This window comes from Notamacropus eugenii, chromosome 4 (assembly GCF_028372415.1).
Source record: "Notamacropus eugenii isolate mMacEug1 chromosome 4, mMacEug1.pri_v2, whole genome shotgun sequence".
Classification (NCBI taxonomy): Eukaryota; Metazoa; Chordata; class Mammalia; order Diprotodontia; family Macropodidae; genus Notamacropus; species Notamacropus eugenii.
Genome location: NC_092875.1, coordinates 452,105,033 through 452,129,472, shown reverse-complemented (window position 1 = coordinate 452,129,472; position 24,440 = coordinate 452,105,033). Strand labels below are relative to the sequence as shown.

Here is a 24,440-nt window from a genome sequence, read left to right as displayed (position 1 = left end):
TTTCACATAAGGGGTCCCAGATTTTCGCAAATGCCTAGCTATACATATTCTAGTTTTGTAAAGCTGACCTTTTTACTGGGAGAGCATAGAGAGACTTGCCCTATAATATTGTAATAGAATTCCAATTTCTGGCTCCCTTGTGCTTCCCTTATCCCACTGTGGCTCAAGCTGAATTTCAGGGTTACTCCATTTGCTCAATCCTTACAGAAGCACAGTATTCATATTATGACAGGAAAATAATTATTTCCTCTCCTCTTGCAAAGGGTATCAAGTTGACAGTTAAGATTTAGAGATCTTCCTTTATATAGCTGTATTCTCTGAAATAAAAGTGAATTTCTACTAATTTCTTGTTCTTTAAGGACAGCAGCTATTTCGTTTGTGTCTCTGCATCTCCAGCACTAGCACAATATCTCGAACTGGCCAAATGCTTTTTGAAATAGATGGTATTGGCAAGTAATCTTTATCTCTTTGTGGTTTAGTTTCCTCATCTGTAAAATGGGTTGGGGGTGATAAGTGGGTGGGGCTGCGGCTGGGGTGGAAAGTGATGGGTTGAGGGTGGGGCATTAGATGACCTCCAAGATTATTCTCAGCTCTAAAATACTATATAACATTCCCAGTCAGAACTGTTTGGGTGGTCCACTTCCAAAGCAGATAGCACTAGCCTTGACACTTCTTTTCAATTTAACCATTTAATTCAAACCTTTTTCAATGAAACTTTTCCTCTGGCTATTGTTGAGTTATCACATACAAAACTATAATTACATAGTTTGGATATGGTCTTAATATTTGTAATATGCACTGTACTTAAAGGAAAGAACTGTACATGTGTATACAAACACAAATAGTAGTCTTAAAAATAGCAAATATAATCCTCTCTCCCACAAAGATTCCAAATTTAACTTGGTGAAACATACCACATGTTTTTAAAGGTACAGCTATATTGTCTCACTGCCTCTTAACAAGAGTGTGAAATTCTTTGTCTTCTTTCTCCTGTGAATTGGCTAATATCAGGGATAGAAATGGTTCTTCTTCACCCCCCCCCCCCCCACTTTTTCACTGTATTTATTCACTCTTTTAAAAAGTAGCGGTTAATTTAGGGCACTGGCAAGCATAAAATCAAGGAAAGGTTAGTCTTTTTCTATATTCTCCATGCAACAATTTCAATGAGTGTCTCTTAGATTTTGGAGACACCAAAGGATAATACTCTTATAGGAAAAATCTAAATTTCCATGTTCTGAGTTTCATTAATAGCTCACTGATGGTGATATTTATGTTAGCACTGTTGATGTAAATAGTAAAACAACCACTGAGTTCTCACATTTTGTTTTGTGGGCTTTTTGTTTGTTGTTTGTTTTTTTCCCTAAGTTCCCCTGTCTTCCCAAATTAGAAACAGAACAGCCATTTGCTTTCTGAGCCCAATGCTTAAATATCCTGGTTTTCATTTTTCTCTTTCTGATCTGGGCTAGTTCATTCCTTCTTAGGTAGCCTAGCTGCCTTCTGCTTCTGGGGTTTACCATCTTGGTGCCAGACATAATATAGACAACCCAAAGGTTTAGCCCACTGTATGCAGTCCAGAGAGTCAGAGCTCAACCCATCCCCTAGATTCAGCTTTGCTGGTAGTGGGGATTATGGGTGTGTGGCACAATGGCCAGAGGTTTCTCCATTTTCCAATCCATGAACTTTGCCATTGTTTACCATGAAAATAAGCTTTGTTGTTTTCTTATCACTAAGAGTAAGAATTGGAAGTGTTCTTTTGCAGTGACAAGAGCTACCTTTTATATGTTTCAGTCTTACTGCTACCTTGTGGGATGGGGAGCACAGGTATTAATTTTGTTTTATAGAAAGAAATAATCTGAATCTTCAAGAGGCTTGCCCATAGTTGAAAAACTGTACATATCATAGGCAGGATGGAAAGTAGGTCTAAGTCTAACATTTTGCCCTTCTGTGGATCATTAAGGTTGTGTAGAGAGTTCTTCATGGTTGGCAAAAAATCAATAAGTAAAAACAAAGGAGTTTTGGCAACTTATAAAGTCTTTTAGGGTTTGGTTAACTTTAAAAATTTGATCTCAGAAAATAATGAATAATTTAATACATGTATAATGTGAAGTTTTGGTAACTATCCCATGCCAGGTAGAATTTGGAAATTGTTTAGAAAAACAACCAAGGAGAAACTTATTTTAATATCTATCCATTCATTTATCAAACCTTTATTTGGGAACTTATTCCTAAGCACTGAAAGGGATACAAAGATGAAGGAGACTTAATCCTTGCCTGTTGGGAGTTTATATTCAAACAGGAAATAACAGTGCATTGAACATAATAAGTGCTTTATGAATGAATGAATGATAAATTTAGAATGTCATTGATATGATGATGGGTAAGAAAAAGTGTTATGTGAGACTGGAGGAAATAATTTAAAACTTCAAGTCAAATACTGGTCAGTCTTGGAGGTGTCATTCTACTTTGGAAGGATTGGTGCTATAGTCTTTGGTCCGTTGGTAAATTGATCAAGTAGCAAATCAGTAGTTTTAGTTTCAAGTTACTATTGCTAAATTACTAGAATTAAGATGTAAGCAGAAAGGAAAAAAAATCATGATTATTGGAGAAAAACCGACAGTTTCATAAAATATTATTTGTGAATCTAATTTTTTAAATCTATAAATGGGGAAATGGATAACCTCCAATCAAGTGCATCTTGGCAATTTAGTCTCAGGAACAGAATACAATTAGCATAGTGAGGGTTGAATTCTAAGTAGTACAGGCCAAGGGGTACTGAGCTTGCTTCTTATTTGCTTCAGAGAAACAACAGTTTAGCATTAAAGGATTTGGATACTTTTGGATGATGAAATAATTCTCTTATTGGCCATTAAACTAGAAGAGTCTCTGACTCAGTGGGCCTTCAAAAGAAGTCCCCTTCCTCTCTTCTCTTCCTAAGACTAGTCTGCATCAGTATCAAATGAGCTTCTCTGTGATAGGGTAAGGGCAGTGCCTAGCACCCTCTCTTCACCCCAGTGGCACTGCAGTAACTCCCCTGCCATAACACTGCAGCTAGAGCAAAGGGAGATTGAGTGTGGGCCTTTGGCAACCTGTTCTGCATTAAATTTCTTTTCTTTATCATAGGAGAATGAATGGTGATCCTGAAATCAATATTTCCAACCTTGGAGGCCAACACATGAATTCAAAACATCCAAAGATGATCAGTTCTCATCTAGTGTGTGAGAAACCCTTTATAGTCACCACATTTCTTCTTGGAGAAGACTTCAGATTGATAATGAGCTCCATTCCTGGCCTGGCATCCCAGAAGACATAGGTCCTGGTGGGAACTGTTTGGACAGTGCAGGTAAAATCTGAAGTATCTATTTAGCAAGCCTACAAACTACATGGTTTAATAATTTTAACAGTATCATGTTATTTCATTGTTTGTCAACGTATTTTGGGGTCTTGTGTATTTTAAACATTTTAGAAGAAATAAATAGCTGTCCTTTCTTTGCTCTATACATGAATCCATGAATATCTTTGTGCTTTAAGTAAGTAATTTTTCTTTGGTTGCAGAGTGCATGTGTAAAAACGTAGTGAGTATAGGGCAAAAGGAAGCTGACATCTGATTTAGGGGGTAAGTTTGCCTTAGGATTAGAGCTGGTACAACTCTTATGTGTTGGACTAGAACTGAGTGTAACTTCTTAGTGTAGAGGGGGAACGTGCAGCATTCCAACCCTGTATTGGGTTTTTATTGCTACACTAGGAAAAAGATTTTCTTCTAAAAGTAATTGGCTGCCTTTTAAGAACATCACAATCAGTCCCCTAAGAACAAAGTTGTGCTAATAAATGGTTATTTTCTTTCTGATAGAAAGGTCTCATCCTGTTTCATGGAAACCATAGGAAACTACACTAATGAATCAACTGTGCATATGGGAATTACTCAAGTTTTGCAGATAAACTACAGAACATTGTTTGACCAGTCTTTATTTATCAAGTAAGTAAAATTAACTTGAACTTTGCTGGTAAGAAATCAAACCAGGGCTGTGTTTTGCTGGTGGTCTGTCATTCTTGAAGAGGACCAATGACTTCAGGAGGGTGACATTTTGACTTGTAAATAAATGGGATTTAAGTGAGGCAGAGCTGTTCAAAGTCACTAGCCCCATTCTCTCTTCCAAAGTCATTGTATTCCAGTGGCAAGACATAGGTTAAGATAACTGGTGATGGTCCAGAATGCAGTAGGAGACCTTGGCCTTTTTAAGCTAAGGTCTTTCCTAGGTCTCTCTATGTCTGAGTCAACACCCATTCTGTGGTTAAGGCTAGGTAAGAAATGAAGTAAAATGTGGCCTACTTTGCCTTCACAAAGGAATCACTCCAGAAGGGGAAGACTGGCAGAGTTTCTGGTCAGAACAGAAACAATTACTATTTACATTCACTCTGAACCATCAAAACCCAAACAATGAGCAAGTGAGAGTTGGGTTGGGGGATTTATTGGAAGGGAGAGTGATGCTACCTGACTTAGAAATCAAAGCATTGTAGTTTTCCTATTTTAAAAAGGTAACATTTTTCATTGAATATAGGGGTTGAACCCGAGCAAAACTGTAAAGTAGCAGATACTTGTCTAAGGTGTCCTTTCCGTCTTCCTTGGCCACCTTTCAATATATCCTTTTCCTTTCTCTCAGTTGAACATGTCATCATAATTCCATGCAGATGTACCCTGCCCTACACTGTAAGCATCGCATTTGAATTATCACCCAACAAACCCAGTTCTAAGCTCTACAGGGTTTCCTTGATTTCATTTCTTTGAAATTCATCTGTGTTCATACCTGTATCCTTTGACTTCAGATATACTGCTCTTAAGCCTGGACTTTCATTTCTTAATCAGTAAAATGAGCGTGTTGAAATAGGTGATTTCTAAATCTCAAACCAACTCAAGCATTTTGACCTAATGTATAAAGGACTGATAATGACTTTATGTGTCACTTTACTGATATCATTTGCATTTTAATAAAATTCCTAAAGTTGAGGTCTTCCTGAGAAGTGCAACTACCATTGTAGAGGGCTTTGAGGTCATGCCACCTGAAGCTTGGTTGAAGGAACTGGAGACATCTAACCCAGAGAAGAAAAGATTTAGGAGTAGAAGAGAGGGAGGACATACATAATAACTGTTTGTCTTCATGTATTTGAAGGACTTTAACATAGAAGAGGGATTAGAATTGCTGTGTTTGGCTCCAGGGGCCAGAATTAGGAGGATTTGGTGGGATTTGCAAAGAGGACAATTTGAGTTTTCTGAAAAAATATTAGAGCTATCCAAAAGTAGACTGGACTACTTATAGAAGTGGGGGGAGGGGCTCTCTCTCACTGGAGGATTTAATTCATGCTGTTATTGTTGTTGTGTTTGTCCTTCATTTTTAAGAGGACTATGACATCAGGGAGATGATGACATGACTTGCAATTGACTTTGATTTATCAGAGTGAGGGAGGGCTGTGCAAAGTCAGCAACCATACTTTCTCCTTCAGAGCCATCTGGGTCCGGTGGTCAGATATCCATCAGGATGACTGGAGATGGCCTCGGATGCAACGGGAAACCCTGACTCTTTTAGGCTAAGACCTTTTCAGGTTCTCACTCTGAGTGAGGTAACACCCATTCAGTGAATAAGCCTTTTTAAGAAGTGATTGAAGGGATGGCTTCTTTTTAAAAAAAATCAAACTGGGAGGAGAAGACTCCCAGGGTTGCTGGTCAAAAAAGAAACAGACATTCACTCTGAGTTTGGAGGGGCCAAAATATAATCATTAAGTGGAGCTTGGGCAGGGAACCAATTGTGGTTCAATCTATGAGCTCCAGAGTGAAATAGGTTTAAGCTTTGGTCTTTGAGAAAAGAGAAAGGAAGAATGAAAGAAAGAAAGAAAAATGAAAGAAAGAAAATCTCAAAGAAAATGAAAGGAAGGAAGGAAGGGGAAAAAGAAAAAAAAGAGACAGGAAGGAAGGATAGAAGGAATTTTGCCAGCAAACCCCAAGTTAACTGGGCAGCTTCCTGCCATCAAAATTTACCTTCATTTAGAGAGGAGGAAGCAAGGGAGAGGACTCCCTGAGTTACCCAACTGGCTGGGTTTCCATTCAGGCAGCTTGAACTACTATTTTGTTTGTTCTTTGTTTTCATAGTGGACCATGACTTCAGGGAAATGGTGACATGGCTTGCATTTGACTTTGATTTGAGTGAAGGAGGACTGTGCAAGGTCACCAGCCTCACTTTTTCCTCCAGAGCCAGTTCTGATGAGTATCTACATCAGACAAAGTTTGAATCAATACTTTTGTCAGTTGTGATGTAGAGAGGACTGTTCTGGTAGAGACTGGACTAGATGGATGCTGAAATTCTGACATTTGATGATTCAATGAATCCCAAGAACAAGGCAGGGTCAACGGAGAAGATATGTTGGGGCAAAGTTGGGAGCTTGGGTATCTGTCCAACCACATATGTAGGGGGCTCCCTAAGGCTGGCTTTGTTCATAGGTGGGTTGAGTAACCTATAACAAATTTGTTTAAAATAAGTGAGAAAGGAAAAATTGGATTGATTTTTATGTTACCCTTTACTATTTACCAGTTTCTTTACTCTTGGTATCTCAACAAATCTAGGCATTATTCTATTGTTTGCTTAATTGCCAGGATAGATTAATATTTAAATGGCATTTCTATTTTGCATACATTTAAAAAAATCTGATCCTTATAGCATCCCTGTCAGGTATTATCCCCATTTTACAGTGGAACAAACTGAGACTAGAGTGGTACTGTGACTTGCCTGTAGTTTCACAATTAAGTATCTGAGTCAGGTTTGACTCCACTTCTCCACATGAAAACTCTTGCTTCTGTCCTTTTGTTCAAACTATGCCCCCTGCCTGGAATGCCTTCTCTCTTTACTGCCACTTCTAAGAACCTCCAACTTCGTGCAAAGTTCAGCTTTAGAGTCACTGGCTTCAATAAAGTGTTTGCTGTCTCCCTCGGTCCTTAGCACTTTTCAGTCATGTTGCATGCACTTTATATTTATCCTGTATTTACTTATCTGTGATTACAGTGGATACTCCCAAGGATATGAACTGTGACTTTTGTGTTTGCATCCCAGGTGACTTATTGTTGATCTCTCAATCTTCCCTCTTTCCGGCATCTTACCTGCTATGTCATTCCTTTGTACTAGGAAAAGGATCACTGAAATGATTGCTTGCACTATTAAACCTGCAAATTATACTACTTTTGTGTCATCTCATTAATCCACAAATCTGCAATGATGTATCCGTATGCAAATGATGCATACATTTGCAGGTATGTTTGAAAGTCCAGTGGGGGTGAAGCAAAGATATTTGGTTGAAATGATCTGGCAAATCTAGGTGATATAAAAGAGTTATTGGAACCATTTGGTCCATTTATAGCAACTTTTTTGAGGTAATGAGTTTTAAAAAATTGTGAATGAGGGAATAGATCAATAAAAATCTTGGGAAATTAAAAACACTTCTCTTTTAAAACATGACATTCATCTGATTGAAGATTTAAGTGAAATGAGTCTGAAGAGTTGTTTTCCCATGCATAAAGGGAGCTAATTCTTTCAATTGTTTCTTTTAGATAAGAATATTTAGATAACCAAATAGGCTTTTTCCAAACCTTGAGTTTCAATGATTTTGAAGAATCCAAATCAATTTGATAAATGTTATATCTGAACCTTACTTTGAAATGAGTATCTATTCAACTCCACCCTACACCTCCACAATTTTAAGCAATAAACTGATGGATCAAGCAGGACATAAGTTTAGGTGTGGTCCACTCAGGATGATTTGTTTTAGGATGACTTTTTATGTTTTAACAGAATACCCAACAATTCAATTGAATACACTCTAGCAAGTGATGAAGGAGACATTCGACACATGGCTGATGGTCTCTTCAATGGCATAGAGGTAGGAGAGAGATAGACTGTTGTGTAGGAGAACAGCAAATAAGTCAGTTTATTTGGAACATAGAATGTATAAAAGTGCACAATGTGAAATCAGACTAGAAAGATTGATTGGATTCAGATTGTTAAGGGCTTTAAATGCTAAAAGAGGAGTTTTTTTTCTTATCTCACCTTTGAGTCAACCTTCATAACTTCTTGAACATGGGAATGTCAGACTTGGGTATTATAAGGAAGAAACTTGGGAGAGATGAGAAATTTAATTCAGGGAGACCAATGAGGAGGCTTGAAATAGGGTCACTATGTTAGTCCAAAGTCTGGGACAGATGCAAGAGATATCGTTGAGGTAGAATTAACAGTTCAACTGTGTGTGATGGTAGCATTGTTGAAGTATCTTAAAGGAATGGGTTTGGTTTTTTTTTTTTGATGCTGGTGGTGAAGGGGAAATCCATGTTACTATAAGTTCAATTTAATCCCCAAGCAAAAACATTCCTTTGTAGTTTGCTCTTAAAAATATTGCAAAGATTTTTATAGGTAACAAAAAAAAATCTCAAAACATTTTCATTTCATTGTGGGAATTGAATTTACCTTACAATTGCCAGGGTAAATGCTTGAAGATTTTCCCAAACCAACGCGCCATTAAGAATACTCCTCTTATGAATAATAGCACTCTTTCTTTCCCTTAATTTCTTTAAGTTGCTTTATATTTAATGGAAAATTTTAGCATCAAACTAAAGCATATTTGCATTGGAACAAAAATGAGACTTTCACATGTCTGTCATTTTCTAAAAAGCTCTGAAGACTGATTTTTTTCTGTGTATATCATGGGATTCAATACCTCTGAATAGAGTATATTAATGATAAATTTAGTATTTCAAGAATCAACCTTCTTTGATGCTACAAAACCTATACCTGTTATTGACATCACAATCAGCTTCTCTGCAAATTTCTTCCCCGACAGCTAGGTATTATCCTTATTAAATGCAGGAGAAAGGCTCAAGCAATGAAGTTTTTAAATGGATATAGATTTATTTTTTATAGTTTTTCTTTGGGAGGCAGGTGCTATTATTATCCCCATTTTACAGATGAGGAAACTGAAGCAAATAGGGGTTAAATTATTTGCCTGGAGTCACATAGCTAATAAGTGTCAGATGAGAACAATTTGTTCCAATATCCATGAAGGCAGCTGAAGCAGATGCTGTGTAGCACTTAAAGCTTGGTCCGACATCAAAGATGTTCTAAGGTCATTCACTCCATCCCTGACCATCACCAGCCATCTTTACTTTTGTCCTGCTACTCAACTTTGATGACTCTTGAAGAGAGAGTGAGGCTAGTGACTTTGTGTAAAGTTGCTTCATTTAAATCCAATTTATGCCCAAGACAAGACTTCACTCCATGATGACATTGATCCTCTTAGAAAACAAAGGATTAAGGACAGCAACTATAGTTTCTCTTTCCATGAAAGTCCTCCTTTGATATCTCTTTTGTGATGTGAAGTTGATATGGGTTACATAACCTTGAACAGGGTCTTACCAAGGTGACAGGCTTTTTTGATTATATCCCACCACCAGCTGACCTTATGCTTATTGTTTGAGGACAAACTTGTTTAAGCGTTGAGAGGATCATCCCCAGAAGGAGGATCTACCAGTAATAAGCTGCTACAGCCACAGTAGTATAGGAAGACTGCCTACAGAGGCACAGAGGAATTGTGATCTGCACTGGTGAAAGGAATACCCACACCTGGGCCATCATGCATCCTTTAAGTAAACATGCTGAAGCTCAGTAGGTCAGGAACAACAGATAGTGAGATTGGAGATTGTTAAGAGTTCAGAGTAGTTGTAGGAAATGGAAGTGAAATGTAGAAAAGAAGAAAGAAAGAAAATCTTAAGTATTACATATACTGGAAAAAATGGCAAGCAGGAAAATTTCACATGGATGATTTCATCTGGGGCTAGAAATAGCTTTACAAACAGCACTAGTCATCAGTCATCATCCAGAGCATAGATCTCACTTCTTCCTCTTCCTCCTTTCCTCTTCTCTTTCACTTTTCAGTTTCCTAAATATTATATTATGTTAACATGCATGTAGCTCTTTTGAGTGCTGGCTGACTGTTTTATTTATTCAGCCATTTATTTATTTTTAAATTTATGGATTAAACAAGCATTTCCATAACATGAAGAAGATGATTCCACATAAAACTGCAAATCTGCTCTGTATAACTTACTGTTCTTTTTGAATACACAACAAAGTTATCCTGTAAATCTCGGTGGGGACTTGAGAACGACTAACTACAGAAGGGAAAGTGTTTTGCTGCTTCTATGAAGTATATTCATCTCACTCCAAAAGTGGAATGATGCTTTCCCAAAACATCAGCAAGAGCCATATCCATGACAGGACAGAGTTTCAGCAGATGGCAGCCATGAAGATGGAATGTAGCCATGATAGCAAAGCTTTAGTAGATAGAAGCTATGAGAATAGTAATGATAAAGAGGTAGAAGGCAATTATGGTGATGAGGGACTGGACAGGAAACAAAGCTAGCAACTTCCAGCCTCAATGGGAAAATGATACAGGCTGAAAAGCAGTAGCAACTAAGTTATTTAGTAGAGCCAAGAAGCTACGTATGGGAGGCCAAGCTAAAAGATCAATCAACTGCTGGGAGAGAGAGCTGGCAAGACCCATGAAGGACATTTACATCTAATGGCATGGATTCTTTGAAGACCAGAACCTCTCTCACCTTAAAGTTTGAGTTTTCTGGGATTTGCTCAGATACTGACAACAATTATGTTGCTTGACTTTTCCCTTTTGATTTATCATTCTGCCTCGTTTAAATACTTTATATTTGATTTGTGGTTCTTCCCTGGTCTGTTAGTAAAGTTGGCACCAGAGATTTGAGTCATACTTCATACAATAGCTCAATAAGCTGGGTGAATTTTAGAGTATGTGTGTATACACACATACGCTCATATTTGTTTTCATTGAATATGAAGCACTTTCACCATGGAAATTCCTTTTATTGATTCAGAGAAACAACTCATCATCTTTGAGAACTGTTTGATGCAGGGAGAGTCCTTGCTTGTGTAACTGATGTCAGAGATAAGACTTCAACGAGAGAGAGAGAGAGAGAGAGAGAGACAGAGAGACAGAGAGACAGAGAGACAGAGAGACAGAGAGACAGAGAGACAGAGGAGAGAAAGACAGAGACAGAGACAGAGAGAGAGAGAAAAAGAGAGACAGAGAGAAAGAGAGACAGAGACAGAGAGAGAGAGAGAGGGAGAGAGGGAGGGAGAGAGAGAGAGAGAGAGAGAGAGAGAGAGAGAGAGAGAGAGAGAGAGAGAGAGAGAGAGATCTAGTCTGATCCATATTTGAATAAAAATCTGCTTAGCACATATTTGAACAGTCACCATCCAGCTTTGCCTGACAGATTGTCAGTGAGTGGTTGCTTCCTGAGGCTTCCGCTCTCACTGACTGTTAAGAAATTTTCCCTTAAGATCTAAATTTCCCTCTTTTTGTCCTCTACCCATTTCTTCCTTCCTGTTCTACCCTCTGGGTCCAAGCAAAGTGAACTATTCCTTCTTTCATGTGGCAAACCTCAAATACTTGAAGACAGCTACCTTATCTTCCCTAAACATTTGTTTTTCCAGGTTAAACATCCCAGATGTCTTCAAGGGCACTTCATAAAGCATGACCTCAAGGTCTTTCACCATCCTGGTTTTCCTTCTCTGGTTGTGTTCCATACTTAGTTCCTAGAGGTCAAAGGTCACATATTATCTTTTTACTCTTCATGATTTATTGTCTAGTAGAAAACTCACACCCTAGTATAAACTCTTCTTACTACTAGGTATATAGTAGAATCTCAATAAATATTCATTTCATTGAATAGTATTTCTAGAAAATGATACCACACAGGACAGTACACTGTAATGTGTACCTACAATTCTTTCTAATTCTCCAAGTTTTCCATAATGACAGGGAGCAACAATCTTTCTCCCTTCAACTGTGATCACTCTAAAATGATCCCTCTTCCTCAGTGCTTCACATTTTTTGAGGTTGAGTGTGAAGTTAAGTGAAAAAAAAGTCATGCTTTTACTTCAGAATGTTTAGATGGGTCTTTCTAAGTTGGATTCAAGGCACTTACTTCCATCTTTTCCCCAGTCATAGATCAGTGAATTAGCAAGTTACCATCCTTGCTTTGTCTTCCAGTCTTCAAGCCAAGCCTAATTAAAGAAATATATAGTTTTTATTGAGCTGCAAGAAAAAGGGACACAGGGCACAATTAAATTTGCATCAATAATTAAAGACAAAATTATTAATGCAGCAAATATTATACATTAATAAGAAATATATTTTGTCACTAACTACAGCATAAAAGTCCCTTCTGTTAATCTATAATCCAAAAGAAGAAATAGATAAGAAAACATATAAAGAACATTTTATACTAATCTGGGTTGTAGTCATTTAAAATAATATGATTGCTATATTTTAAAATTTTGCAATACTGTGTTAAATATTTTGTTGTGGTATAAATTTTTCAGAATTGCTAAGCAAGAAAAAAATAATAAATTGAATGCATGCAAAGCCTTTTACCTAGGTTATAAAATCATTTATCAGCCTATCCATGCTCAAAGAGGACAGACACTTACTCTACTTTCTTCTCAAATAATCTCCAAGACAAGATTTGACTGCTCTCTTCTGACCCAGTGATATGAAGGTGTTTTGCCAGGGTCTGTCTTTTGACCTGTGGGTAACACTCAAGCATTCATCTTATTAAATGTGCCTGGGGCTAATAGAGAGAACGTGTAATCTCTTCAGAAATGGAAGGGGAGAAAGACAGAGAGAGACACACAAAGAGAGAGAGAGAGAGAGAATAAGCACTGATACAGCATATTCCATGTGCCAGGCACTGTGCTAAGTGCCTTAACATTTTTTTCAAATATTATCTCATTTGATCCTCACAATAACTCTGCAATATAGGTATTATTATTATCCCCATTTAGCAGTAGAGGAAACTGAGGCAAAGAGAGGTTAAGTGATTTGCTCACAAAATTAGAAAGTGTCTGAGACTGAATTTAACCTCATGTTCTCAACTCTTCCTGACTTCAGGTTCACTTGTAAGCTGGTTTAGAGGAAATCCATGATTTGTCTATTTAAACTATGATCACCAACCACTTAATCAAACAAAGCTACTTGAGCAATATTTTATGGCAGTGGTGGTGATGGGGACCCTAAGCTTGTAAATAGAATGATCTGCTTTGGTATCCTGACCCTAATGCTGATTAGCTGTGTGAATGCAGTTCATTTAAACCCCTTTAGATCTAGTTTCCTCATCTATTAAAGGCAAATGTTAATGTTTTTCCTCCCTCAAAGTTATATTGTGGGGAAAGCATTTTGAAAAGTGCGGTATATTTTGTGAGGCATTATTACAACTCATGTTTTTTGTCTGTGTTGTACTCACAGTTATCTTATTAGATGTTTTTTGCTAGGTGGCATGGCAAAGTAAATACAGTGCTGTACTTAGAGTCAAGAAGATCTGGGTTCAAATCCAGGTGTAGACACATTAACTGTGTGTGCATGAGTTAGTTATTTAGCCTTTTTGAGCCTCAGTTTTCTCATGTATAAATTGGTAATAATAAAACAAAAAAAAGTACATTATTAGGAAAACAAGGATGAAGAAAATGTGGTCTCTAACTTAAAGGAATGTTGTGAGATTTGAATGAGATGGTGCACAGAAAAAGCTTTGTAAAATGGAAAATTCTCTAAAAGATATTATTATCAATATTATTATCATGAAGATTACTTCCGTCATTTTGTGAATCTGTGTTGCATATTTTCTCAGGTCAGGAACCATTTTATCTATTCCTTTTATATCCTTCCAAGTACTCTGCCTGCAGTTAGCACTTGATCAATTTTAATTGTATGTTGTTGATTGTTGACTGGCAGCGACCTATATGGCTTTAACTACATTGGTACAAGACATTTTACCTGAATAATGAGGCAAAAATTGAAATCTTCCTTTATATTTTTTAAAAATCCCAACTCCCTCACCAAGGTCCATGTGGAACAGAAGGAGAGCAAGACAGAGACCAGCTAATCCAAAGGCCAGCTAATCCAAAGTGTTCTTTGCCTTTTCTCTGCTGCCACTTACAGTTCAGCAAAATAAGTTTCCACTTTGATGAGGCCAAATTTCACCATCAAGATCCAAAGTAGATGTTGTAACACTTGACCTTCAGTCTTTCCAAGGGCTATTTGGATTTTCTTCTCTATCATTCATTCATGAAACTATTAATGTCACTGAAAGGAACTGTTAGAACCAAGACTTTGGCCATGTTAAGATGCCCTTTTGCTGAACATCAGAGTAGTATGCTTTAGGGAGGGAAACTAGCTTGAAATCCCTTTATTTCTTTGTCATGCTGAAGTGGAAAAAACATTAAGTTTAGAGTTAGAACCCTTGGACTTGGTTCTTGGCTCTTATGAGTTGTGTAACCACTGGGTACTCTTTCTGCCCCAGCTGAGTAGATTGTCTCTAAAGGCTGTTCTAGGTTTCAGAGATGGGGTGAGGAACCTGTGGACTCTAGGCCACATGTGGCTCTCCAGGTCGTCAAATGTGGGCCTTTGATTGAATCCAAAGTTCACAGAACAAATCCCCTTAATAAAAGGACTTGTTCTGTAAAACTTGGACTCAGTGAAAAGGCCACACTCGAGGACCTAGAAGGTCACATGTGGCCTCCAGGCAAATTTCTGTGACCCACCAAAATTCTGAATCTTAAAATTCAATAGACTCTCTACATGGAAGACAGAACGAAAACATTCAGATACCAGAAAGTCAAATCCATCCTAGTAACAAAAATCTAGACACAACAACAATGCAGAGGGCAACATCATCCCCAAGCCTTCCCCCGTTAGGCTTCCCACAAACCAGCTCCCTTAAACAAAGCCACAAACAAGCTCTCTTGCTCACACTAGCCAGCTGCCTGCATCCTTCCTAGCTCTGACTGTTCTCTGACCAATTTCCTCTCAGCTCTGCTCTAGCTCTTTCACCCTTCCTGCTCCATGGGACTTAGACTCATGTGACTCAGGATTCCATGTGACCCAAACAAGTCACATGGGCCTATTAATGAATGGGAAAGATCTTCACATTTAATTTACCATTACAGTCCAAAACCCTGTCCTTGCCCTCAAGGAGCTTACCTTCTAATGTGGAAGACAACATACAAACAACCATGTACATGCAAGACATATATGCTGTAGGAAGGCACTAGTAGAAGTTGGTATGTGGGTATCTTATAGAAGGTGAAATTTGAGTAGAGTCTTGAAAGAAACCATAGAAACTAACTCACCATTTCTATTTAATTTCAATTCAATGAGCATTTATCAAGATTCTATGCTGTGCCCAGATGTGTGCTAAGAATTCTGGGACCCAGGAGGATCTCATCTACACCATCCTCTCAAGAAAGGATGATAGAATAAGTCAGGCTTTGTCTCTGTCACACAAAGTGGAATGGAGAGTCACAATTACCTGGAAAATTTGATTCAGAAAGTGATCTAATGAGTTGATGTATATGGCTACATAGCCTAAACTAGCCAGAAATGCCATCTCACTATTCCTATTTACTTTTAAAATGAGTGTTTAGCAAGTATCTATGCTGTGCCCAGATCTGTGCTAAGAATTGTGGGCTTATAAATGTAGTACAAGGAATGTTCTCTCTAGGAACCTAAAAAAATCTATCTAGTGAGAATATATTATGCATGTGAAACAATCAGATGAGAAGTGTTGTAGGAAGTCCAGAAAGGGAGAAGTCAGTATTTGTTTTAGAGGTGTCTGGGAAAGTTTCATGGAAGATGTGACAGAACACTTAAAGGATTGCTTTTGGAGACGTTGATAAAAAAGGTTAGAATGTTTATTATAAAATGTTGGTTCCCCTTTGGGCACAGGATATCTTACCCTTGTTAGCCAGGGGTATGCCCATAATAATTGAACAATTGGCTCTCCTAAAGAACAAAGACACACTTTTAAATTTAACCTGCTCTCCATCTCTCTCTAAAGCCTAGATAATCAACAAAACAATAAATCAGCCCCTGATTTGTAGGTTTGCTGATTTCTGAGGTTTCATGTTGACATTGAAAATTGGACCATCAGCTAGCTTCAGCACATCCTCGGTAATAGTCTTGGTAAATGCAGATCATCTTCCTAATGTAGTCACTTCTTGGGATACTGTCATGTTTGGGGAAAATAGTTTTAATGTATTCTGATGGGCTAAATCAGAAAAGAACTACCATTCTAGAAGGAAATTTAGACGTTTCAGAAGTGTATAGAAGAACTTGAGTAAGAAAGTGGTTGTGCCCATGAAATTGCCAAACACCATCTGGTATAGACATTGTGGGTGGAAGTGTGAGATTAAAAATCTTTTGAAGAGAGCAGGGCAGATTTTAACCTCATAAAAACAAAACAAAACAAAAAACCTTTGGTTCCTTTCGCATGTTTTTTTTTTTTTTAAATGTAGTCTACTCAGAAGCCTATCTCCATCACCTATGATGAAAGCCTGGCTTGATATCGTTTTATTCATTTCTCCCTCTAGTACAAAAGCAGCTCTGGCAAGCAAACATGCAAACAAACTAACAAATAAACGAAACAAGCAGCGACAACAATCTTGAGGCAAATTCTCTGGGAACACATCATGAGTTGAATTGCTTTCAATGCTGTCTTACTTCTTACCTAGGCTAGTTTGTGTAGAGAAATGGAACATATGGAAACAATGGTTTCAAGACTCCTGAGGGGCCTTTTTGCCCCTTTGCTGCCTGCTGATCTCACCTGTGATTTGTTACTTTCTGATGTACTGTCTTTGATTCAGCACTTAAAGTCTTCATACTTCCAAGGATAACAAATAAGTTTTAATGATGCTATCGGGATAAATAAAGAAGCACGTACTTAGATGAGGGAGCTATGATAGGAGAAAGAAAAACAAACACCCCCACAGTGCCTAGTTTCATTGCCAGAAACTAAAGCAGCTTGTAAACACAGGTGATTGTATGTACAATCAGTGGAGGATTTGCAGGTCTAGAAACACCCTGCCAAGCTAAGGTATCTATTAAGATTGGAGTAGGATACTTTTTTTTAAGAGTATGCAGCAGCTCCAACATAAACAGGAAACCAATAGCTGCTTTGTGAGAGGTCAACTTGGCTTTTCTGGAGAGTCCCATGGTACAGGCACTCTGTTGCCTGAGGTCAATGATCCTTCTTTGTGCAGCAGTAGGCACTTTATGGTAAGGGGTAGAGGCTAGTGACTTGGCTCTCCCTGTGGCTACCTGGGTCTGCAGAAATGAAAGTATGACTTTGTGGGGGTACTTGGGGCCTAGCTTGGAATATTAGCTTTGATGTTTAAGCTTTGTTTAACTTGGCACAGGGCAAAGGATGTGTGCAAAGGCACACATCAGCATCCCGAATTAACCTTAATAATGCCCCAGTCACTGGATAGGATGGACCTCCTGTCTAGTGCATTCTCAGACACTTGTAATATAACCATTGTTAAAGACCTAAAATTCATTTTAGGATAGAGACAAAGAATATTAGAAAAAATGTAGAATATTAATAGCAACTCATTGAAAACATATTGGCACAACTTACCCAAAGCAGTTTCCTGCAACCCATTGTGTTAAGGAATGCCATTTCTCAGCATATTTGTTTCTGGAGATGATCATCGCCTTGGTTCTTAATGACTATATTTGGAATGAAGAGCCTGTGGCATTTGCCTCCTTTCCATCGTCTGACTGTGACAAAGTTTAGTTGGGGAGACTCAACTTTGCTTTTATGCTGGTAGGCTTGATGAGAGGGGCAACAAAATTCTTTTGAAAGCTTTATTACTATATCTTTACAGAGGATCATCTCAAGGTCATAACTAGGTGACACTGTTAGCTCCATTTGCTGGGCAGGATGGCCAGGGAGAAGGCAATTATTTAACCCTCCTATGCTTCTTTCACAGCTTTGATGATGTCTCAAATTCATTCATAGGGGACATGACCTTTCTTTCCACAAAAAAGCAAGGTGGCAAATACCCTTGAAGGAAGTAACATCTTGGCCTATGTGACATCTTGATGCATAAATGACTGCCAGGAGGTCATTCACTGTTGAGGACAGCAAAGTTTGTAAGGAGAAGTAAATATTCTCTCAAGAAGAGTAGGGTGGTAGGGGTTAGGGATGTAAAATGGGTGCCAAAAAAGGCCTCTGAACACAGAATTTGCTTGCTTTCCCATCTTGTCCAGCCCTTCTTAGGGAGAGAATTTGGCTATATTTTTTGAACATGTCAAGCTTGCTATGCCTGAATCCCAATATACGGTCCCGATTTAGAAGGATAAAAAAAGAAATCCCTTATTAAAAGATAATCTGAAGGAACAAGAATTAATATCAAGAAATCTATATATGTATATTTATATATGTATAGGAATAAATATCAAGATTGTTAATGACATCTCAAATTTTTACTTAATAGAGATACCACTCTTTGACCCCACAAAGATGTAACGTCACTTAGATAGGCAAATTGGAAAATTCAGCTTTTATGTGATAATTTTATGGGATGTCATTTTTATTTTTCAACAAGTGGTAAAAAAAAAACCACACATACACAGTTCACTTAAAGATTCTGGGACTAGGGAGGTCAGTTTTTCATTCTTAGAGAATTTTGAAAGACTCTTCAGGGTGGAAAGCCGACCTGAACTAAATTGCCATTGCTATTTCTAGGCAACATTTAGTTTTCTTAAATGATTACATTTCTGGCACCTGTTTAGGTGGGTGGTAGAAGGATTGCTGACCCTACCTAGACATGAGTGACATAAATGTACACAAATGCAGTACAGACTCCCATTAACATCCCTTTATTGTGTGTCCACCAGAAATGGGGCATTGTGTGGAGGATGGGAAAAGAACATATGTGGATATCAATTGTTACTAGGTCCAGACAGTACACTAATCTCAGGTTCTTAAGGTGGCATTCTCCCACTGCCAAACATATTAGGCAAACAAAGTCCTGATGATGACAGGGTCCCACTAGGCAGCTAGGAACACAGGCAAGATACCTAACTTCTCTGAGTCTCAATTTCCTCATCTATAAAATGGGGATAATAATGATGGCATAACTGGCCTCAAAGGATTCTCATGAAAAGTTGTAGAAACTTTCAAGTATGACATCGATGAGAGTTGTTTTTTTTTTGTTTTGTTATTTTCTTTCTCCATTACTAGGTAAGGGGCAAACATGAGAGGGAGAAAAGTACTGAAGATCCTCTTTCCTTTATACCTAGTAAAAATATCATTCTTAAAGGGAGGAATCAGGCCTATTGACTGACCATATTAAAGACTTAAAAGGAGCTTGAAAATTTAACAGACATTGTATCTTTATCTGGTCAACGATGAAGGCAATTCTAGACTGAATTCATTCATTCAGCAAACATTTATTAATTGCCCACTGTGTGCAGAGCCCTGTGCTAGGTGATATAAAATTAAGTTGGAGGAAGTTCTTGCCTTCATGGAGCTCACCATCTAGAAATGTTGTAGGAGTATAAGATGGGAAACATCAGGTTGGTAAAGTCTCTCTCATGGTCATAGACATTGCTTGATTCACTTTGAAAGTGTAGGAAAACTTGACCAAAACCACGAAGATCGTCCTTGAGAGGGAAGGAACAAAAAGAAAAAATAAAAGTAGTGAATTTCTATCAAGTAAACACATATAAACATATATGCAGCATCTTACAGTTTCCTACATTGATTTGTGCTATTTATGATTGATTTCATTTTCAAAAGTAAAAAATAGTCCCCCTTTTGCAACTTTAAAAGACCCTGGATAATTAACTCCTGTTTTTTCCACTGTAGGTAAAATTGTTTTAATTTCTGAATCCTTCTCCTCCAGGATTCCATATTTTAATCCTCCCTTTGTAACAATTTATCCATTTTGAAGTCTTTCTTATTTCACCAGTAAGCTTTTAAAATGTGAACACACAAAGAGGACAATGTCCTTGAGTGGATTTGGTAATAGCCAACAGTGAAGGAGGATAATTATTTTGTTGGTACTTGAATACTTTGATTCTTTTAGTTGAATTTTATTTTATTTTTAGTTCTGAATTCTCTTTCTCTCTGCTCCCCTTCCTCTGCCCTTTTAGAAGGCAGGAAAAACAAAATATATTACTAATATGTATAGTCATGAAAAGCAAATTCCAACATTAACCATGTCCAAGAAAGAAAAGAGGAAAGTGGAAGGAAGGAAAGTAGGAAGGAAGAAGAGAAACTATGCTTTAATACAGATCAGTGTCAGGGATTTTGGGAAAGGGATCGTAGATCTAGAGACTTCAAACAATATCTGGTCCAACTCCCTCCTTTTATGGATGAAGAAAACGAAGCCTAAAGACATTAAATGAAATTGCGAAAAGTCGCACATATAGACTCATTGTTCATATAGGTCTGAAGACAGAAAAGAACTTAGAGGTTATCTACTTCAACTCTTCATTTTACAAATAAAGAAACTGAGGCCCATGGAGGTAAAGTTCAAGGATCCAAAAATAATAGACATCAAAAGAAATATTTGAATTCCAAGACTCTAATTCCATAGCTGGTCCTCTTTCTACTGTGCTCTGTTGTGTTTCCCTAGATGAGTTTGAATGAATGAATAAATTAATGGAAAGCATTTATTTATCACTTATTACATAATATTGTGCTAAGTTTGAATGCAAATGCAAAAGTGAGATAGTACCTGCTTTCAAGGAATTAACATTCTAACATGTGGAGAGAACACATAATGGAATGACAGTCAAGAAAAGGTGTTTTGTAAGCTTATCAAGTTCATCATTTCTTCTAACACAGTCACAGTCACAATCATATACTGAAAACATGGATAGACTTACACAAATAACTGAGTGAAATGAGCAGAATTAAGACAATATTGTATATAGATACAGTATGTTTTAAAACACCTTTGAGTGACTAAGTGATTTTTATTATTATAAATACTCAAATTAACTGTAAAGGACACAGGAAGGAAAATGCTATCTGCATCCAAAGAACTGCTAAATAGAAGTATATATAGAATGATTTTACATACACATATGTATATGTATATATACACATATATATTTGTATCTAATGGCAGCCATCTCTAGGGTTTGAGGAGGAAGGAAAGAAAAAAGGAAAAGAAAAAGAAAATTATACAACAACGTTATATATTTAAAAGGAATAACAGGTTGAACATAAAAGATTTGCAGTTTCATATATGATCATCTTTTTTTTCCTTCCTATCCTACTGTTACAGAGATGCATGCTTTGTTTCTTAAGTTTGGAATGAAATGTTATTTTTTTTTTAAAAGAAAAGATGTTTTGGGTTGAGAATTCACAGGCATGTTAAATGGAGGCACTGGAAGTTGATCGACAGCCTTTTCTCAAAACAAGTAGTATTCACTCCCAAAACAAGTAATAGAAAGCATTGGGTATGGCAACGGAAGGGCAGATGGTAAGACAATAGCCAGGGCAAGAGACCCACTGAATGAGATGTGAAGAATGTGTTGGCATAGTCTGGGGCCAGCTAGCTATTAACTATATAAATGTATGCTCATTCATTCACCAATCAGGATAATTCAGTCCTGGGGTGGGTGTTCCCAAAGTTGGGTGCAACAAAACTAGAATTCTCACAGTCCATAGGATGGAAAGAATGAAACAAACATTTATAGCATCTACTATGTGTAAAATACTGTGCTAAGGGCTTTATAAATGGCTTGTTTGGATCTTATAGTAACCCTGGGAGAGAGGTGTTATTATTACCCCCATTTTACAGTTGAGGAAACTAAGGCAGACAGAGGTTAAGTGATTGTTCAGAGTGACACAGCTAACATGAAGCTAAATTTGAATTCAGGTCTTCTGGACTCCAGGCAAGAATATTATGTACCTCAGATGGAGTGGCTATAGCCAGAAGACAACTAGTCTGAATTTATTATTTATTCACATTATCATGTATCTAAAAGCTAGCATCTAAAAGCTCAAAATCTTAGGGTTGTGATCAACCTGACCCCTAGGGGCAGATTTAGCTGACATAAGGGCAGGCACTTAGCCAGCCAGCTGCACTTAAGCTAAGGTTTATACTTGCAATAAGCAAACACCTGGATGTTTCTGGATCTCACATGTAGAATTTTCTTCTCTGTGAAAGCATAGCATCTAGCTCATTCTTTGTATCTTTGTACACCAAGGGCATCACACAGTGTCTGGCTTATAGTGGGAATTTAATAAATTCTGGTTAAAAGGGGAATGCATATGACATTCAGCATCATTCTCTCCTCAAACACTATACTATGATATTGACACCAGGCTTAAAGCACCTTTTAGTGGTCAGCATTATTGGGTACCTTCAAAAGTGATTAGATTTTAAAAGGCAATTTCATCAAATATGAATAAAAATAAATTCATGTTTAGTGTAAAAAAAGGTGTGCTGATTTGCCTCTCTTGAATTTGTTTCATTGCTCTAAATGGACATAGCTCATCTCTCTCTCTCTCCCTCTCCCTCCCTCTCCCTCCCTCTCCCTCCCTCTCCCTTTCTCCCTCTCTCCCTCTCTCCCTCTCTCTCTCTCTCTCTCTCTCTCTCTCTCTCTCTCTCTCTCTCTCTCTCTCTCTCTCTCTCTCTCTCTCTCTCTCTCTCTCTCTCTCTCTCTCTCAGAGACTATATTTGCAGCCCAGGACAGAGAACCAAGTTACAATTAAAATAAGCTGGCATGGTAGATTAAAAGGCATGGCAACTGACGAAAGAATCATCAGTGAGATTATTCATTCATTCATCTAAGACTGCAAAAGTTTTGAGAGTGGGAATTTTTTTTGTAACAATTGAAATAACATTGATATTTTTTGAACTTCATAATCACTTCTATACTTAAATATCTATATGAAACTTGAATTTTTTTTGAACAAAATTATATTGGTGTTTGACAAATTATTTGTTGTTTTTTTATTGATCTGCACTAATCTCATGAAACTTTTATAAATGTAGATTTTAGTGCAATTCTAAAAAAGTTCCTGAAAGTTACTCCCTTCACCCAGTGTAAATGAAATTGGGATCATGATTCCATGGAAATTGTCATGTAAAACAGGGAAGAAACCGATAAAGAATTGGAATCATTGATGTACAGATTTAAGTATTTACAGCATCTATAAGTTTCACTGTGACTATAAAATACAATCCCATCTGTTAGTAAATCAAGCTTATAAAAATGGTAATCATGAAGTGGTTAGTTGTGAAACCAAGAGGATGAGGATTAAGAGTGTAACAGATTCCTTTTATGATAAATTATCTAGCTCCTGGCTACCATGTCTGAGCTCTATTAACTGCCTATAAATTGTTCATCATAAAATCTAGTTCATTCTTGTTAATTAGGCCAGGGCTTTTATACAGATTTTTTTTCTTTCTGTAAGAGCCAAGTCTGTCGGGAGAACAGTTACACTAGAATACTCAGGAAAAAAGGAACCATTGCCACTCCTGCTTCTGTAACAGCTGTTAGTCACCTTGTTTTTTACAGACTTGCTATCAGGCATGATTTGGGTTCTTAGGACTGGGAAAATAGAAACGTTCAATTGAAGACAGAGAGGCTAAATACAGTCCAACCAATTGTATCTTCCCACTTTAATGTCTCTCAGTTTAAAAGATTCATCAATGAAAGGGCACATTCACACGCACACACATGTGAATGAAAAAATGTCCATTAAAAACAATTAAATCTAAACAAGTTCAAGATAGATAACATGGCTTTTCCCCCCTGACACTGAACTTGACTATATTTTTTCGTTCATGCTTTATGAAATTGCACCTTCAAATTTAGATGATATTTGAAAGTACCTGGCATTCATTTCTGACCCTTAAAAGGTAGTCTTCTGCGTTCAGTGGCTCTCATGAACTGATCATCTGGCAGTGAATTTTATGTTTACATTTTCTGATATTTTGCATTACTAACTGGCTCCCTTGATACCATTTACGGTGAATCCGTAATCAGATATCAGATTTCATAATTCTCTTGCCTTCTGTGAATTTTCTGAAGAGAAGACATACTGTGCCCCAGTTCTGGACTCCAAAGCATTTATGACTACAGGAAATCCCAATAGTCAGTGCCACGGGCTGAGTCAAGGCTTGTGATTGTTCCCATGAGATGTAGTTAGCAAGCCTCCCTGACAGAGGCCAGAGGCAAGAAAAAGTCAAAGACTTCAGAACCCAAATGTTTTCACACACACACACACACACACACACACACACACACACACACACACACACTCTCTCTCTCTCTCTCTCTCTCTCTCTCTCTCTCTCTCTCTCTCTCTCTCTCACTCTCACACTTCACATTTTAAGTCCATTTAATGGGGAATTAAGAATGGTCAGTAACATTGTTCTATTTGGAAACCTCAAATAACAGAAACTGAAGTGGTAAAAAAAAGGGGGAAAAAGTAATTCCACTTGAAGAAAAGTGTCTTAATATCACAATTCTGTGATATTGTTCCATGGAAATATTTAGTTAAGTTCAACAAA

At 37.5% G+C, this 24,440-nt stretch overlaps 1 long non-coding RNA gene across 1 annotated transcript in view; it reads left to right on the top strand.

Moving 5' to 3' along the window:
- Positions 1-3,126: 3,126 nt before the first annotated feature.
- LOC140498653 (uncharacterized) overlaps positions 3,127-24,440 on the top strand; it is a 39,086-nt gene continuing 17,772 nt past the window's right edge. The window contains exons 1-2 of the long non-coding RNA XR_011965164.1: positions 3,127-3,340; positions 3,848-3,973. This is a non-coding gene — a long non-coding RNA (uncharacterized lncRNA). The remainder of the gene's footprint in view (positions 3,341-3,847; positions 3,974-24,440) is intronic.